The sequence below is a fragment of the Pistacia vera genome, unplaced genomic scaffold (assembly GCF_008641045.1).
Source record: "Pistacia vera cultivar Batoury unplaced genomic scaffold, PisVer_v2 Contig1200, whole genome shotgun sequence".
NCBI lineage: Eukaryota > Viridiplantae > Streptophyta > Magnoliopsida > Sapindales > Anacardiaceae > Pistacia > Pistacia vera.
In genome coordinates this window covers 94,249-111,757 of record NW_022195250.1, presented here as the reverse complement: position 1 = coordinate 111,757, position 17,509 = coordinate 94,249, and the positions used below count along the sequence as shown (strand labels likewise).

At 37.3% G+C, this 17,509-nt stretch overlaps 3 pseudogenes; 2 read left to right on the top strand and 1 right to left on the bottom strand.

Annotated features, from left to right (window-relative positions):
* The first annotated feature begins 517 nt into the window (after positions 1 to 517).
* LOC116112570 lies at positions 518 to 1,466 on the top strand (annotated as a pseudogene).
* A 5,768-nt stretch (positions 1,467 to 7,234) lies between these two features.
* On the top strand, positions 7,235 to 9,700 carry LOC116112547 (annotated as a pseudogene).
* Positions 9,701 to 15,431: 5,731 nt separating this feature from the next.
* On the bottom strand, positions 15,432 to 16,959 carry LOC116112648 (annotated as a pseudogene).
* Between the last annotated feature and the right edge of the window lie 550 nt (positions 16,960 to 17,509).

Below are 17,509 nucleotides of genomic sequence, written 5' to 3'. Positions count from 1 at the left end.
AGAAGATCAAACTGAAAGTTTTCCTAATGTGAAGGCCATGAAATATGGTGTGCTTTAAATAGCAAAAGAGTCGCTTAGTAGTTGTCCATTGTGTTACTGTAGGCTTGTGCATAAACTGAGAGAGTTTATTGACAGAGAATGAAATATCTGGTCGGGTGAGAGACAGATATTGAAGGGCACCAATAACACTTCGAAACTCTGTACTGTCGGCAGCAGAAGTACCATCAACCAATTTAAGTGATGTGGTGGTGGACAAAAGGGTTGAGACATCTTTAGCATCAATCATATTTGTTTTAGACAGTAGATCTCGAATATACTTGTGCTGAGACAAAAAAAAAAGGCCAGATGTTGCAGAAATAACCTCCATTCCTAAGAAAAAGTGGAGTTGTCCCATGTTCTTTAAAGAAAACCGATTACCAAGCTGTGCTACAATCTCAGACACAAAACAGGGATTATTACCAGTAATAACCAAATCATCCACATATACCAATAAATAGCATATAACAGAATTCTGATAATGAAAAATGCTATATCCACCGAAAAATTGTACCAAAAAATTACACCGAAACACGTGAAGGCCGCCACGTTGGACGATTGAATATTGACATAAATGGACGGCTGTCCAACAATTTTGGACTGCTGTCCATACATCCTGGACAGTCGTTCATAGTGGAATGGATGACCGTCCATAAGAAATTGTTTTGTTTAAAAAAAAAAAAAAAAAATGGACGGGCGTCCAGTTAATATAGACGGGCGTCCAAATTTTCTGGACACCCATCCATAAAATTTGGACGTTGTTTTTTTTTTTTTTTTTTAAAGTGATTAAGTCTAAGACTGAACCTCAAGTCCGTTTCCTTTGAAGTTTCCTCTTGAGTACAAGAAAGTTTATAGATATGGAGGTAAGATTGAGCATTTTCAGAAAAGGGTTTATTTGTCTCCATATGCAGATGCCAGAGAGCTCAAAGTTGGGTCGTTGGAATTTGATAAGAGGGCAGTTGTGGTTATGCATGAGCTGCTTAGCTTTACCGTCGAGAAGAAGTTGGTGACGGATCACCTCACTCATTTTCGAAGGGAACTTGTCATGCCACAGAAGTTAATGAGACTTCTACTGAAGCATTTTGGAATTTTTTATGTGTTGGAAAGGGGAAAAAGATTTAGTGTGTTCTTGACAGAAGCTTATGAAGGTTCGGAGTTAATTGAGAAGTGCCCATTAGTTCTTTGGAAGGAAAAAATCCAAAGCCTTATAGGTTACAGAGGAAGGAAGAAGAAGATTGAAACTTTTAGTGACCAATCTGACATGGAGGATGAGGATTTGTTTGGGAGTGATTCTGAGAATGGTAGCATAAGTACGCAGTTTGAGCAAGTAGGAGACCATGGGAGATTTAGAAGATGCTTTACTTTCAGATGATGATGAGATGGAGGTTGGGGAAGTTTGCAGTGGATATAAGGATGCTCATACAACTTAAGGCCATCAATTTTTTCTTTATTATTAGTTTCTAAACTTAATTTAGTAGTGAAACGTTATAAATTTGTTAATAGAGTTCTCTGTGCCTTATCCCTTCTTATAGCAAAAGCATTGCGGGTACTATTTTGGTTGCACCACCTTTGTGGTGGAAATCATCATTGAAGCTACAGTGACCACGGGGACATTAGATGCCATTAGAGAAAGCATGAAGAGCATGCAATTGGCTGCAGCTGCTGGGAACCCAGAAGCTGGAAGCAGGCCTTTAATAAACATGAACGATAATTTAAATCATGGAATCTCGAGTCAGCATCGTTCATCAGACCACCCTGGTGTAGAGAATGATGTACAGGGTGCGGTTCTCCCCATGGATGAGAAGGCGTTATCTGGACTTCAAGCCCGCATGGAGAGACTAAAAAGTGGAACAATGGAACGCCTTTAGAAATTTTTTAGCAATACAAGGAGATACAACTCACTTGGTATTTCAGTGGCTGTGAAGTTTCTTCAGCTGGTTTTGTAGCCATGTCGCAAAGAGAGAGAGAGAGAGAGCATTTAATTAGAGAAGGGACGCCCATCCAAAAATAAAGGACGACCATCCATCCCTTATGGACGGGCGTCCATTACATACGGACGGCCGTCCTTACACAATGGACAGGCGTCCATTCATTGTGGACGGGCGTCCATTCCAGATTTTTTTAAAATTTTAAAATTTTTTATTTTATTTACTAATGGACGGGCGTCCTTTAAATGAGGACGCCCGTCCATATAATATGGACGGGAGTCATTAGAAAAAATTTAATAACGTAAAATACGTTGATTGGTCTGAGTTAGTATACACATAAGCCAGTACAAAATTTCGGTGTAAAAGCGCCGATGTCTGTAACATTGTTGTTCTGATAATAGATAAAGAGAGAGGAGTCAGCTTTGGAATTTCGAAAACCAAGACCCAAAATTGCCAGTTTAAGAGCTGAATACCAAGCTCTTGGGGCCTGTTTAAGACCATAGATAGCCTTACGTAACCTGCACACATGATTTAGAAGGTTGACATCTTTGAATCCTGGTGGTTGGATCATATACACAGTCTCAGTCAAGTCACCATGCAAAAAAGCGTTGTTAACATCCAACTGCCATAATGACCACCCTTGCATTACAGCCACTGTCAAGACAGTCCTAATGGTTACAAGTTTTACAACCGGGCTGAAGGTTTCTTTGTAATCTACCCCTTCTCTTTGATTGAAACCTTTGGTGACAAACCCCTCGCTTTAAAGCGGTCAACTGAACCATCCAGTTTTCGTTTCACACGAGATACCCATTTTCACCCAACTGGATTACAATTTGTGGGCGGGGAAACAAGATCCCAAGTGCCATGACGCATGAGGGCAATGAGTTCATCTGACATAGAATGTCTCCAGTGAGGTTCACGAATGGCCTGGCTCACACAAGTTGGTTCAAGAGTAGGTGGGAGTAGGTGTTTAGTCACGGAATGGAATTGTTTGGGCTTACGGATGTTATTCATTGACCGAGTGGTCATGATGTGAGTGCGGCGAGAAGAAGGCAGAGGAGGGTTAATATGATGGTCATCGTTACAACCATGGGTTGTGAGACTTGATTTGTGTGTGAATTTGAGTGAGAGTGAAGATGCGCATGTGATTGAGAAGAATCATCGCTAGAATTTAGAGATTATAGATCTTGAAAAGGAGAAGTGGTTACCTGGAGATGCAGCAAGAATGGCGTTACCTCTTGATGGCACTGGCAATGGTTGTGGCAAGGACATAAACGGGATAGCTAGCGCAGACGAAATGGACATTTTAGGTGGTTGTGGTTCGACAGAATGAAGAAGAGGATGGGTTTGACTTTCGTCAAACAAAACATGCCTTGATAAATATAATTTATGGGCTTGTGGGTCAAGACACTTATACGCATTTTGGGTTGAGGAATAGCCCACAAACAAACATGGAGTTGCCTTAGGCTGCAGCTTATGTGTGTTATAGGGCTTGGTGAGAGGAAAACATAAGCACCCGAATTTTTTTAGCTTCAGATAGTTAGGAGGCTGATGAAATAATGCTTCAAAAGGAGATTTATTATTTAGGAGAGGGGTTGGCTATTTGTTTATGAGATAAGCGGCCGTGGAAAAAGCATGAGGCCAATATGAGAGAGGTAAAGAAGCATCATGTAAAAGGGTAAGACCCGTTTCGACCAAATGACGATGACGACGCTCGGATATACCATTTTGTTGTGGTGTGTAAGGAGCAGTAGTGTAATGACTGATGCCATGTATGGATAAATATTTTTTTAAGACAACAAATTCACCACCATTATCCGAGTAGACACTTTTGATTTTTGATTGAAATCGATTTTCAACAAGATGTTTAAGTTGAGAAAATATCATGCTGACTCCAGATTTGGTTTCCATTGGATAAAACCAAATATATTTCGTAAAATGATCAACCAAAATCAAATAATATCTTGATCCATCTATACCAATAGTATTAGAGGAACCCCAAACATAAGTGTAAATTAAATCAAGGGGAGCATAGCTTTGAAAACTGGTGGTCCGAAATGGTTGTTTATGCGCTTTATTAATTGAACAAGAGGAGAAAGTTGACAACCATGTTCTTCTTGTATTATTGGAAGAGAAAAATTCCTAACTAAGTGATGAACTATTTTTTGAGAGGGATGTCCAAGATGCTTGTGCCATCCATTTATTGAAGTCTGTTCATGCACATTGGCAACCATTTTTGGAGAAGCTTGTACCAGTGATTCCGGGAGAGGGTAAACACCATTCTCACATGCACCTTTGAGTAGAACCGCCCCCGTGATCTTGTCCTTAACAAGGAAAAATAAGGGATGAAATTCAATAAAAACATTATTTTGTGAGGTGAAGTGATGGACGGAAATGAGATTTTTACGAATATTAGGGACACAAAGCATGTCATTTAAATGAAAAGTAAGTGTGGGTGATTTGATAACTAGTGAGCCAACGTGTGAGACATGCAAACCTGAACCATCACCTATGACAACTTCATTAGTGCTGTCATACTCAAAGTGAATAGATAAATTGGCCAAATCACCCGTAATGTTGTGTGAAGCTCCAAAATCAATAATCCATTGTTTGTCTTTGGTAGGGGAAGTGGCAACATAATTTGCAGTAGCTTAGCAAAGTGCAAATGTGAACAAGCTTTCGCAATATGGCCGAGTTCATCGCAGATCTGGCACTTTGGAGTGTATTTGTGTTGCCCATGGAACTTCTTGGAATTATTGGAGCCTCCAGATGAGCGATAAGAACCCTGATTAGAATCTGGGCGTGAAAAACTCCCATTTCAGCCAGACCCATTTTTGGAGTTACCTTTAAAGGAGTGGCCGCCGAATGAAGCAGGACGCAGGTTGGAATAGTTGACCGATGTAACCAGCTGCTAGGTGATAGTTTCAAGGCGTCGGAGATAGGCATCATGCCCTACAATTAGATCATGCAATTCCTCGAATGCAAGTAACTTTTCCTGTGCTTGTATGGGTGCTACAATTTCACGAAAATCACTGCCCAGTCCATTGAGGGTGTACAAGGTGAGATCATCATCGGCAATGGGATGATCAATGAGGGAGATTTCATCGGCAAGAGCCTTGACAGTGTGCAGGTATTCTTGAACTCTCTCATTCCCTTTCTTAATTATAGTAAGCTCTTCCTTCAATTGTATGGCCTGAGTGCAAGATTTGCTCACATACATGGTGTGTAGTTTGCGCCATACCTGTTGGGATGTTTTTGCAGCAGAAATGAATGGGGTGATTGTGGGGGTAGTGGATGCCAAAATGGCACTGAGAATGAGTTTATCTTGCTGTATCCAGTGAGTTGTTTGTGGATTGGGAGTAGAAGGATCGCTCAGAGGAGGAAGGGAATTGGTACCTGTGACATAGTCAAATAGATTATAGCCAATTAGGAGAGCTTTAGACTGAGCCGGCCGTTGAGGGAAAGTGGATGGTGTGAGTTTTTCATTTATTTGAGCAGAGATGTTGAGAGCAATAAGAGGGATATTGGTGGGGGATGGTGGAGTGGAAACCAGGTTGTTTGTGTTTTCAGAGGTGGGGATCGAGTTCTCGTGGGAGGAAGACCGCTCTGATACCATGATGAAGTTTTGAGAATTTCTCAATTCAATATTACTGCTCTGTTTTTCAAAGATATTACACACCCTTTACAAGTATTCATATGAGGAAATATATACACGTTAACAAGAGCTATTCTAAGTAAGTATCCTAGAATCAAGGCCATCAATTACAAAGTATAAACATGGAATGTAATAGCTGTTGCATCTTTGATTGAGGGCTAAGAATCTACAATCATATTTGTTGCCTGATTTTGAGAGATACTCTTAATTGGCAGATACTTCCGTTATATGCTTAAAAGTATTTTATATTTAATATGGTTAACGTGCATAATATCATTAAATTTTTTTTTTTTTTTTTTTTTTTTTTTTTTTTTTTTATAATTGGGATAGTTTTATAGTGAATAAGGTGTTTATGGAATAAAATTTTAAAACCAACCAAAACACCCCGATTTGGGGTATTTTATAAACCCCTAAAAAATACACTATACTGGTTTTAAGGGTTTTTGAGCCAAGCAAAACCAATGCATAAAAAATCTAGCAATTCTAATGGTTTTAAAACACTTCAAAACCAGTCTAATTAAAAACCCTTCAAAACCAGTGCAAAAGGCTCCTAAACAGACCTTTCAGTTTTTTATAAAAAGATTTGAAAGGTCAATGATACCATTCTCATAAATAAAATATCAACAATACATATTCATTTGTTAACTTTAACAAGAAAAGATAACTAATAAGATTGAATTATATTCTATATTATATAAATAATATAGGATATAATAATATATTAATAAAGTAATTAAAACGTGGCTAAAATAATATTTTATTCATTCTAACCCCTACTTGTGTAAACCGATTTTCTTAACATGTTTTATGATTCAACTAGTATTATCTTAAATTTAAAATGTGGATCTCTAGAATGAGAAAATTCCGGGTATCCAATTTTGACTGCAGTATCAATCTCACATATACGAATTGAACAATTATATAATTCTAATAAAAATAATATTATACTTATAAAGCCCTCATACAAAGATATATATATATAAAGTGATGTGCTATATTATGATTAGAAGAGTGAACGGATTAGGGATTCCTCGAAAACTTCAAAGATGGGGAGAAGAGTATTCCCTAGGGTGGGGGCGGGTTTGGGGATGGGTGTATCCCCATAGGATCCCACCCAGACCCATTCATATTTACAGAACAGGGGCTAGAACATATTTATCAACCAATGAAAGTTTATTTGAATCGTGAAACCTTTTTCAGTTCTAGGGGGAGTTCTTGATAAATTTTAAGAGGTTTCCATAAGAAATCAATCTCTTAGTCTCATGAGATTGTAACACCTTTTGAAAACATTGGGTGTCAACAGTATTAAAAAGTTCTTTGGCTATAATTCGAATATTAATGGTGAGGTCAGGCTGAATACACAATCTTATCCTCATCCTTGAATTCTGGATCTTGATCCTCAGCCCAAATGACATGGCGGCCATCTGTAATGTGGATTTTTTCATCCCAAGTCAGAAGGGAAAGTTAATCGAGAAGGGGTGACATTGTTAATTTCTAAAACAAAGAGGGTGAAAAATTACCAAAGCTTAATTTAATATACCGCACGCCACATATTCCTGTCTTCTTCATCCTTCTCTGCCACTTCTTACTCTCTGATCCTTGAAACAACAACAACAACAATGGCGGAACCAAAACAAAACATAGTAATGTTTCCCTACATGGGTCAAGGCCATATCATTCCTTTACTAGCATTAGCCCTTCGTATAGAGAAAACAAACAAATACACCATAACTTTTGTTAACACCCCTTTGAATATCAAGAAACTCGCCTCATCTCTCCCTCCAAACTCCTCCATTCATCTCCTTGAACTCCCCTTTAATAGCTCAGATCACGGCCTCCCTCCTGACGCTGAAAACATGGATTCTCTTCCATATCATCACTTCATCACTCTCTTTCAAGCTTCTATGTCTTTGAAACCCCATTTCAGGAAACTTGTCTCCAATTTTATCCATGAACAAAATGAAGAAAAACCAGTTTGCATCATCTCAGATATGTTTTTAGGATGGTGTAAAGAGATAGCTCAAGAGTTTGGAATATTTCATGCTATATTCATCAGTTGCGGTGCCTTTGGTTCTGCGTGTTACTACTCTTTGTGGCTAAATCTACCTCACCGGAACACGGATTCTGATGAATTTATGCTCCCGGATTTTCCTGAAGCTTCTACCTTTCATGTCACTCAGTTGTCAGAAGTTTTAAGAGTTGCGGATGCGAGTGACCCTACGACAGCGTTTCAAAGGAAAGAGCTGATTTCTCCCTGGAGTAAAGCTGATGGAATTTTGTTCAACACAGTAGAGGAGATTGACAAGCTTGGATTGATGTATTTTAGTAGAAAATTAGGCCGTCAGGTTTGGGCTATTGGGCCTGTTCTATTGGCTCCAGGAAGCCAAGCTCGAAGCAGAAGAGATTTCGGAATCTCCCCGGAGGAATGTAAAAAATGGCTTGACAAAAAACCTTCTTGTTCAGTTGTCTATGTTTCATTTGGATCACAGAACACTATATCTCCATCAAATATGATTCAAATGGCAATGGCTTTAGAAGCTTGTGGGAAATTTTTCATTTGGGTTGTTAGGCCACCATTAGGCTTTGACATAAACTCGGAATTTAAGGCGAATGAATGGCTGCCTGAAGGATTTGAAAAGAGAATCAAAGACTCGGGGCGTGGACTATTGGTTCATAAATGGGCACCCCAGGTGGAGATTTTATCTCATAAATCTTTATCTGCATTTTTGAGTCATTGTGGGTGGAACTCTTTGGTTGAAGCATTAAGTTATGGCGTGCCGATTCTTGGGTGGCCACTGGTGGCGGAGCAATTTTATAATGTGAAGTTGCTGGAGAAGGAGATTGGAGTTTGTGTGGAGGTTGTCGCAAAGGGAGGAGTTGTAGGTTTTTATGAGGAAATATGGCGAAAATTGAGATGGTGATGAATGAGAGTGAGAAAGGAAAGGAAATTAGGAAGAAAGCTTTGGAAGTGAAGGAGATAATTAAGAATGCTCTTAAAGATGAGGAGAATTTTATGGGTTCTTCCATGAAAGCCATGGATCAATTCTGGATGCATGCATTAATGAGAATAGAAGATCCAACCCTGAGGTCTTTTTTTTTTTTTCTTAATTATCGTTTTAACGATCATGAATCTTTTGTATTCTCTTTCCTGATCTCTCCGTGCAGAGTTCCTTGTTATTTTCTGGCTTCAATTAATTTTCGGTTCTAATGGCAAGGTTTACACCTATCAGTCAGTGTTCTTTGAGATTTAACAATGAATTATGATAAATTCGTGAATATGTGTACTTTTTTTATTTTTTTAATCACTGAGAATGTCTAGATCATTTACGTGCACTTCAACTAATTTTTTAGAATTCTAAAATTATTGACCGGTAAGAGTTCTAGTGACCATATTTATTAGCACAGAATGAATCAAACTCAAGACCTCTTAAATAATCTATAAAAGAGTCCCAACTGACTGTTCGTCATCAGTAACAGGATATATATGTACTTTTATAAGAAAACATTTAATATTTTAATTCTAATCTTGAACTATATAACCCCACATTCTTCATATTAAAAAGAGCGAATCTCTAGAAAAGTGTCGTGAAAAAAAACTAATTTCCGGATCTCCAATTTTGACTAAACAATCAATAAATTCGAACAATATAAAAATTCAATTTTGTGAGGCCTAAAATTAATTTAATGGCCAGAAAAGCTTCAAAATGTTCAGGCTTCTTGTAATCCAATCCACCAACTAAATTATAAATTTATTGGATCTCGATAATCTCCTTCCTAATAAATATTTTGGTTGCAGCCTCAAATTCATGCTGATGTTGGATTATTTTAAGAAGAGAATCTTAGAATATGTCATTATTCATGTATTCATAAATTATAAGGTTTGTTTTTTTGCATCAAATTGGAAAGTATTAATATCGTTTAAAGCGTTTTGACTTAATTATTTTCCTGGTACGTATGAATTAACCTTAAATTTATAATTGAGGTTCTAGTTTATCACATCATTTTATCATACAAAATATCCATGTGCAGGATGTCAGACAAGTTAGCAGCTCGCGAGTCGGCTCGACTCGACTCGTGGTGAGTTGAGTCGACTCAACTCGACTCGTGTGGTGAACGAGTCGAGTATGACACAGGGGAGGCTCGACTCATGAGCTCACAAGCCTATGGTGGCTCGAACTCATCGTAGGGACCTTTGGGTTACTTTATAAACCATGTGGGGCAGATAAAATTTGCACTTTTTAAAAGTCAAAAAACGACATTTACCCCCAACTAAAAAATAGTGAAACACGACATTTCTCCCCCAAATCGCAAACACTAACCAAACAAACCCTAAACCCCTCCACCATGAATTAGCCAATTTCATCCTGCCTTAATGCCGTCACCGATCAAAAATTCGATCGAAGAAATTGATTCCATCCCACAAACATTGAAACAATTTCTTCACCTCCAAATCGACGCAAACTGTAAACCCCAATCCACTTCAACCCTAAAATATTTGTGTCCACCGTGAAAGTGACGCCCCTAATCACATGTTCTTGCTGTCGCCGGTCGAAAATTGAAGAAGAATTTGGTGACTAAACTGTTTTTGCTAAAAATATTTCATGAGCTGGGAGAATTTTAATATGTATCTCAGTGAGCTTTGAATCCATTTGTTTTTCTTGAACGTAATTACTAACACATTGATGAATTGGGTCAATGCTACCAGTTCTTCATTTTCTGTTTCAGGAGCTCGCGAGCCGGCTCAAGCATGAACTCGAGCTCGATCCTATAGCACACGAGCCAAGCTCATTAAGCTAAAACTTGGCTCAGCTCGGCTCGTTTACCCTCTATCCATGCAACAATACATGTGACCCACTAAAAACTTTTTTTGCGTGTAAAACTAGATAGCCTTTCATTTTCTTTTGACAAAGGGTAGGGCGCGGTTGCATATTCTTTTGTAAAGGAAGGTGGGATGTGCACTAAAAATAAGTTTTACATTTTCTAAAGTTTGAAAGATGATCAAAACCTTTTTCAAGTACTTGAAATAGAGGTTCCTTTTCTCCTTGTTTCAGGCAAAAAACTAAGAGAAAAGAAAGGTTTGTTGTCCTTGTCTATAGTACATACTCTAAAATACCATTATTATCCTTTTATCTTCTTATTTTTTTCCCCTTTTCCTAACAAATAATGATAAGAGCTGGGAAAATTTTAATATGTATCTCAGTGACTTTAAATCCATTTTGGTCTCTTGAACGTTTAATTACTAACACATTATGAATTAGGTCCATGCTAACATTTCTTCTTTTTTTGTTTCAGGAGCTCGCGAGTCGGTTCGAGTTTGAGCCCCTTTTTCTTGACTCGACAGGCTCGAATGCGAACTCGAGCTCGATCCTGTAGCCACGAGCTGAGCTCATTAAGCTAAAAACTCGCCTCGCTCAACTCGTCTACACCCCTATCCATGTGACATATACACTTGATCCATTAAAAACTTTTTTGCGTTAAAACTAGATAGCCTTTCATTTTCTTTTGACAAAGGGTAAGGCGTGTTTTTCATATCTTTTGTAAAGGAAGTGGGATGTGTACTAAAATAAAGTTTTACATTTTCTAAAGTTTGAAAGATGATCAAAACCTTTTTCAAAGTACTTGAATAGAGGTTTCCTTTTCTCCTTGTTTCAGGCAAAAAACTAAGAGAAATGAAAGGTTGTTGTCCTTGATCTCCTATGATCTACAGTACATACTCTAAAATACCATTATTATCCTTTTATCTTCTTATTTCTTTTCCCCTTTTCCTAAAAAATAATGATAAAGGTTAGTAACAATAATCCCTCCACTCCTTTTTGTAACTGTGAGGTTCGGCCAGCTTGTATATACTGCAGCTAGTCACTCGGGCCCTAAGTTAACGATCGGGACGGGAATTAAACTTAGGACGTCTTGAGTAATGCACCAAAAAGTTCTTCTCACATCACCCAGCCACCCAGGGGTGGTTTTTTAACCCCAACAATATCCCCTCGAGGTATACTAATTAACAAAATCTCCTTATGGTTATAAAAGTACATAAATCATCCATGCTTTTAACTTTTGGTGTTAAATAAACAATAGAGGAGCAATTAAGTTAATATTTATGAATTCATCATATTAAACTTCTAATGATGAAATAACGGCTCATTGATGATAAGAGGTTTTATGTAATTCTGAAATCTCGTAAAGAAATTTGTTATTTGATTAATATCAAAAGTGTCAAATAATCTTCTTTTCACCCATTTTTCATTTTAACTTCACATGCTTCAAAGCTTATTTTGTCTTGTCTCTATTTCCATGATTAATTCATTTATGTATAAAAAAAAATAAATAAATAATAAATAATAAATTGGGATCTATTTTTGAAAAACTTACACTTGACATAGTTGATTAAAACTGGAAGGATGAAATTGTGATTACCTTCACTCATGTGCATAAGGGAGACATGTGATTGAACTGATTTTTTTGTCTTTTAATAACTTAGAGAAAATGGATCGCCAAGACCCCCCAAAGTAGACTTTCGTTCGGGGGTATTTGTCTAAACTTATAAGTTGATCAAACTTTTATAAACTCTAAAATTAAGCTGTTTGTTTGTTTATAACTTTTTTGAACTTATAAATTGAGCTTATAAGTGAAAAAAAAAAAAAAAAAAGTAGGTATTTTTTTTTTTGCTTATAAGTACTCTGCGTTATAAGCTAGTTTGACCAAGTATATTATCACATTATCTTTGTTTAATTTTAAATTATATGTATAACCCTTATTTAATGTAATACCCTTTTTAGTTATTTTATAATAAAATATACTTTAAGTCTATTTTACCAAACACATCAACTACTATCAGTAATTTATAAGTACTTTAACCAAACATGTAATTGTTTAAAATTTCAAATACTTATAAGCTAAAATTGGATTATAAACACTTGTTGTTATAAGCTAATTTTTTAATTTCAGACAAACACCCGCTTCTCAAACTTATAAATGAATAAATAATCCACCATTCCGATTCTCAAAAGGATATTTCAAATCTAATTTAATATATAAATTTGGGTTTGTAATAATCATCGCCCTAAGATATAATCAAACAACAGAATTACCTTGTAGTTACAGTAATAACATAAATTCTCTTACCATTTTGTTTTAAAATAAATGGTAAAGGGTAATATAGTAAATATATTCTAAACTTAAGGGGAATTTTGTTAAGTATATCCCTGCGTTAATTATTAAACGTATTGACTCTCATCCACGTACTCAGTGCCCGTCGCGCACCCGCACCGATAAATAAAGTAGGATAGAAAAGAAACACGTAACATCCCGTTTCGGGTCCCATGTGGCACGAATTGATCAGACCGGTGATGTCCTGTTTTGGTTAACCATGCACTAATTTTCCAAGTCAAAATTTATATTTCCTTGGTATTAATTAATCGAGCCATTGAAATATTTGAAAACAAGTGTCCACATTGTCTTTCTTGTGCTGTCGAATGTCGAATTCGGGTAGAGTGTAAAACACGGCCTACAATTATCAATCATCGATTCTATTTTGGTGATATAATATGGGCCCGCAATTCTATGATTTGGTTGATTGGTCCATTTTTTTTTCAGTTAGTTGTGGGACCTAATAATGCAACTGCGCACATGGATCACGAATTGGGGCAAGTGGAAGGCATTATGCGTGCTGGCGCTTCATTATTTAGTTGCCTGTTCAAAGTAAGTATAGTGAAATTGTGAATTATTAAAGACTCGTCTGCCACAACTATATTTTTGGATATATAATTCAATTATTGGAGTTGATGATTGATATATGTCAATTTTTTTTTAATCTATGCTAAATATGTCAGATCATGTTGTAGATGTATGTTGATGCGAGATTTTGACACCACACGTAGGATGAAGTTGGGTTAGTCCAGAAACACACGCAATATAAAAATGAGAGTAGAAGAGTGACAAGACAGTGTTTAAAGTGATTCGGATGCTTTAAGAAAGCAAGTCCTACTTCCCTGATGTTATATTAACGATAGCAAACAGGTCGCGGTCACGAGTTGACTTTACAAGTGATTTTACGAGAGAGAAAGAGGGAGTGCTGTCTTTGAGAGATTGCTAATCTCGAAATTGAGAAGAACTCTCAATTTATATTGGGATGATTAAGGTGATGATTGCTGAATCTGTAAGTTGGTGGGATTATCTATACAAATCTTCTTTATGTCCCATTGCACACCTTTCAGAGCGATTTGTGTGATTTGGTGCATGCAATGGACACGTGGAGCTCTTCAGCTCTTGGCTGGTCTGGCGCATGCCCACTACACTGATAGAAGCAGGCTGCTCCTACGTCACACGACTCGGCTACGGGTTTCCCAGGTTCTGACTTTGGTATGCTGACTTGGCTTACATCATCCCTGCTTTCTCCAAGGCATAACAATGTAGGTTATGTTTTTTTCAATAATTCTTCATTTCTGATTTGTATATACATACATAGTTGTGACGAATGAAAGGTAGTCTGGTAGTGCATCCCCACCTACAGAAGAAAATCTATTGAAGATTGCATGATATTAATTCTATAGCCTTGCTATATATGAGGTCTGTTTCTTTTGGTAATAATTTTTAAAAAATAAAGGCCGAACGACTTGTGCTATCCAGATTACCGTAACGACAAGTTGGTACCCAAAAGGTTTTGAAACGCAAATATGTACCTTCTGTCATGTTCTGTTATTGATTTCGTTTATTAATAGTGAAAAGACTAAAATGCCCTTCAAAGTTTCAATTTAGTTTTTTAATAAATTAAAATTTTCTAAAAAATCCCTAAGTTTGCTAATTTAATTAAACACCCCATATATAAAAAGTTTGTTATTAACAAAAACACCCCCAGTGCCAGATTCCGGCCACCATCGCCGAAATCTGGCCGGAAACTACATTAAACACAGACCCGTCGGTCTGTGTCGTAACGTGCCGATCTGGCCTTTTCCGGTCAGATCCGCCACGGATCTGCCGAAAAGGCAAGATCTGGCCGTCGAAGCAACAGCCAGATCTGGTCCTTTTCCGGCCAGATCCGTGGCTGATCTGGCCGGAAAGGGCCGATCTACTGCCAATCTGGCCGTCGACGCCGCAGATGGAGTTTTGCGGCGTCGACGGCCAGATCTAGGGATCTGACCGAAGAGCCAGATCGATGCTTTACGACACAGATCCGATGGGTCTGTGTCGTAACGCAACTTTCCGGCCAGATTCCGGCGGTGGTGGCCAAATCTGGCACTGCAGGTGGCGGGGTGTTTTTGTTATTTTATAAAATTTTATACTTTGGGGTATTTAGTTAAATTTGTAAACTTATGGGGTTTTTATAGAAATTTTTAAATTTATAAAAAACTAAAATTCAAACTTTTAAGGGCATTTTAGTCTTTTCACTATAATAAACATTATAACAGAAACCACTAACAGAACATGATGGAGACATCTATTTGCGTTTCAAACCTTTTGATACCAACTTACATTACGATAAACCTTGGGTACGTGTAAGTCCTTCTCCCAAAAATAAAACTACTCAAAGTTTGAATACTGTGTTATGGTAGCATCGGATTAGATGTGGGTGGCTCTCTCGTTTTCCAGACCGTTGATTTTTTGTTGATTGGAAGCATTCGCTTTCAAAAAATTAGTTCCAGATGATTTCGCAATCATCGTCATGCATGATTATAAGGAATTCTATCATGACCACAATCATGATGCTGCTGAGAAGACAAGTGTCTAATTTTGGTACGATATTCGGTGTGGGAAGTAATTTATTATGGGATCTATGTTGACCAATCATCATATCACTTCCACTCATCTCCCTTCTTCAGATTTTAAGGAGAAACCAATTATACTAGAAAGAATGAATCCAATTACAAAACAACATTTACATCTGGACAATAAATAAATAATTCTTTATTTATTACATTTCAGTACTTGGACTGGCAGTAATACCCATTTATGAACCAGTAGCCCACGTCCTGAGTCTCCGATTCTCTCTTCAAATCCATCAGGCAGCCATTCATTTGCTCTAAACTCAGAGTTTATGTCAAAGCCTAATGGTGGCCTAACCACCCAAATGAAATTCTTGCCACAACCCTCTAATCCCATTGCCAATTGCATCATATTCGGTGCAGATACAGTGTTCTGTGATCCAAATGACACATAGAGAACGGAACAAGAAGGCTTTTTGTGAAGCCAATTTTTACCTTCCTCCGGGGAGATTCTGAAATCTCTTCTGCTTCCAGCTTGGCTTCCTGGAGCCAAAAGAACAGGCCCAATAGGCCAAACCTGTCGCCCAAATTTTCTAGGAAAATACATAAGTCCAAGCTTGTCAAGCTCCTCCACCGTGTTGAACAAAATTCCATCAGCTTTACTACAGTAAGAAAACAGCTCTTCCCTTCGAGACACTGTAGTAGATTCGCTTCCATCCACAACTCTTAAAACTTTTTCCATCTGAGTAACATGAAATGTTGAAGCTTCAGGAAAATCAGGCAACACAAATTCATAAGAATCCGTGTTCCGGAGAAGTAAATTTAGCCAGAAAGAGTAGTAACAAGCAAAGCCAAAACCACCACCAATGATAAATATAAGATGAAACACCCCAAACTCTTGAGCTATCTCATAAGAACATGTCTGAGATGATGCAAACTGGTTTTTGTCCGTTTTGTTGATGGATAAGATTAGAGATAAGATTCGTGAAACGAGGTTTCAAAGAAAAAGAAGCTTGAAAGAGATTTTGAAAAAGATGATATGGAAGAGAATCTGTTGAATATGTGTTTCAAGATGCTGCAGAAGTGTTGCTGACTTGGAAGTGCTGAATAGATTGATAAGGTGGCAGCTGGAAAATAGGTGTTTCAGTTGCTGTTGAATAAGTCTAGTTTTGAAACTGTCAAACTAGCTGTTGCAAGAAAATAGGCATTAAGTTTGTTAGTTGCTCTTCATGTAAACGTGCAGCATTTGTTTAGGCTTTTTTTTTTTCATGTTTTTTCTGTTGCATTTACTTGCATAAATTGCACTTTTCATTCAATGAAATTGTAGACAAATAGCAGTCCATTTTCTTCTTATTTTTGCTATCATACTGCTATTGCTCTTGTGTAAAACAACAACAGAATCCATGTTTTCAGAATTAGGAGGGGGGTCATGATCTGAGCTGTTAAAAGGGATTTCAAAGAGATGAATGGAGGAGTTTGGAGGGAGAGATGACGTGAGATTCTTGATATTTAAAGGGGTGTTCACGAAGGTTATGGTGTGTTTGTTTGTATTTTCAATACGAAGGGCTAATGCTAGGAAAGGAATGATATGGCCTCGACCCATGTAGGGAAACTTTACTATGTTTTGTTTTGGTTCCGCCATTGTTGTTGTTGTATTGATCAGGATTATTGAGCTACAATTGGAGGTTGAAGATGCAGACGCCAGGGGTGGCGTTGGCTATATATATAACTGCGCTGAGGTCATCCTCTTAGTTTTAGAAATTAACAATGTTATATCTTTCTCTATTAGATTTAAAATTTGACAGGGAATAGGGATTGGCACCCACCTTATTAGGGCTGAGGATTAAGAATGAGTATAAAATTCCAACCCCGAATTAATTTACAAATATTGAATGGAAAATACTTTATACAAGTGTTATTAGATGAATCCTTAAAGAAACGCTAGTAATTTTGTTGACATAAGGTATTATTATAACATAAAAATAAGAAATTGATTTAAGTATTGGTCCCTCCTAAAATCATCAAGAACTCCCCTTAGAAAAATATAAAAGCTTGGATCTAACCAATGGTCATCATTTTACCCTAAATCTAAGATTGTTTACGAGTCGAGTCAAGTCGAACTGAGTAGAGTTTCTAGTTTAACGAGCTAGGCTCCTAAAAAGAAAAAGAAAAATGAGTTCGAATTGAGCTGA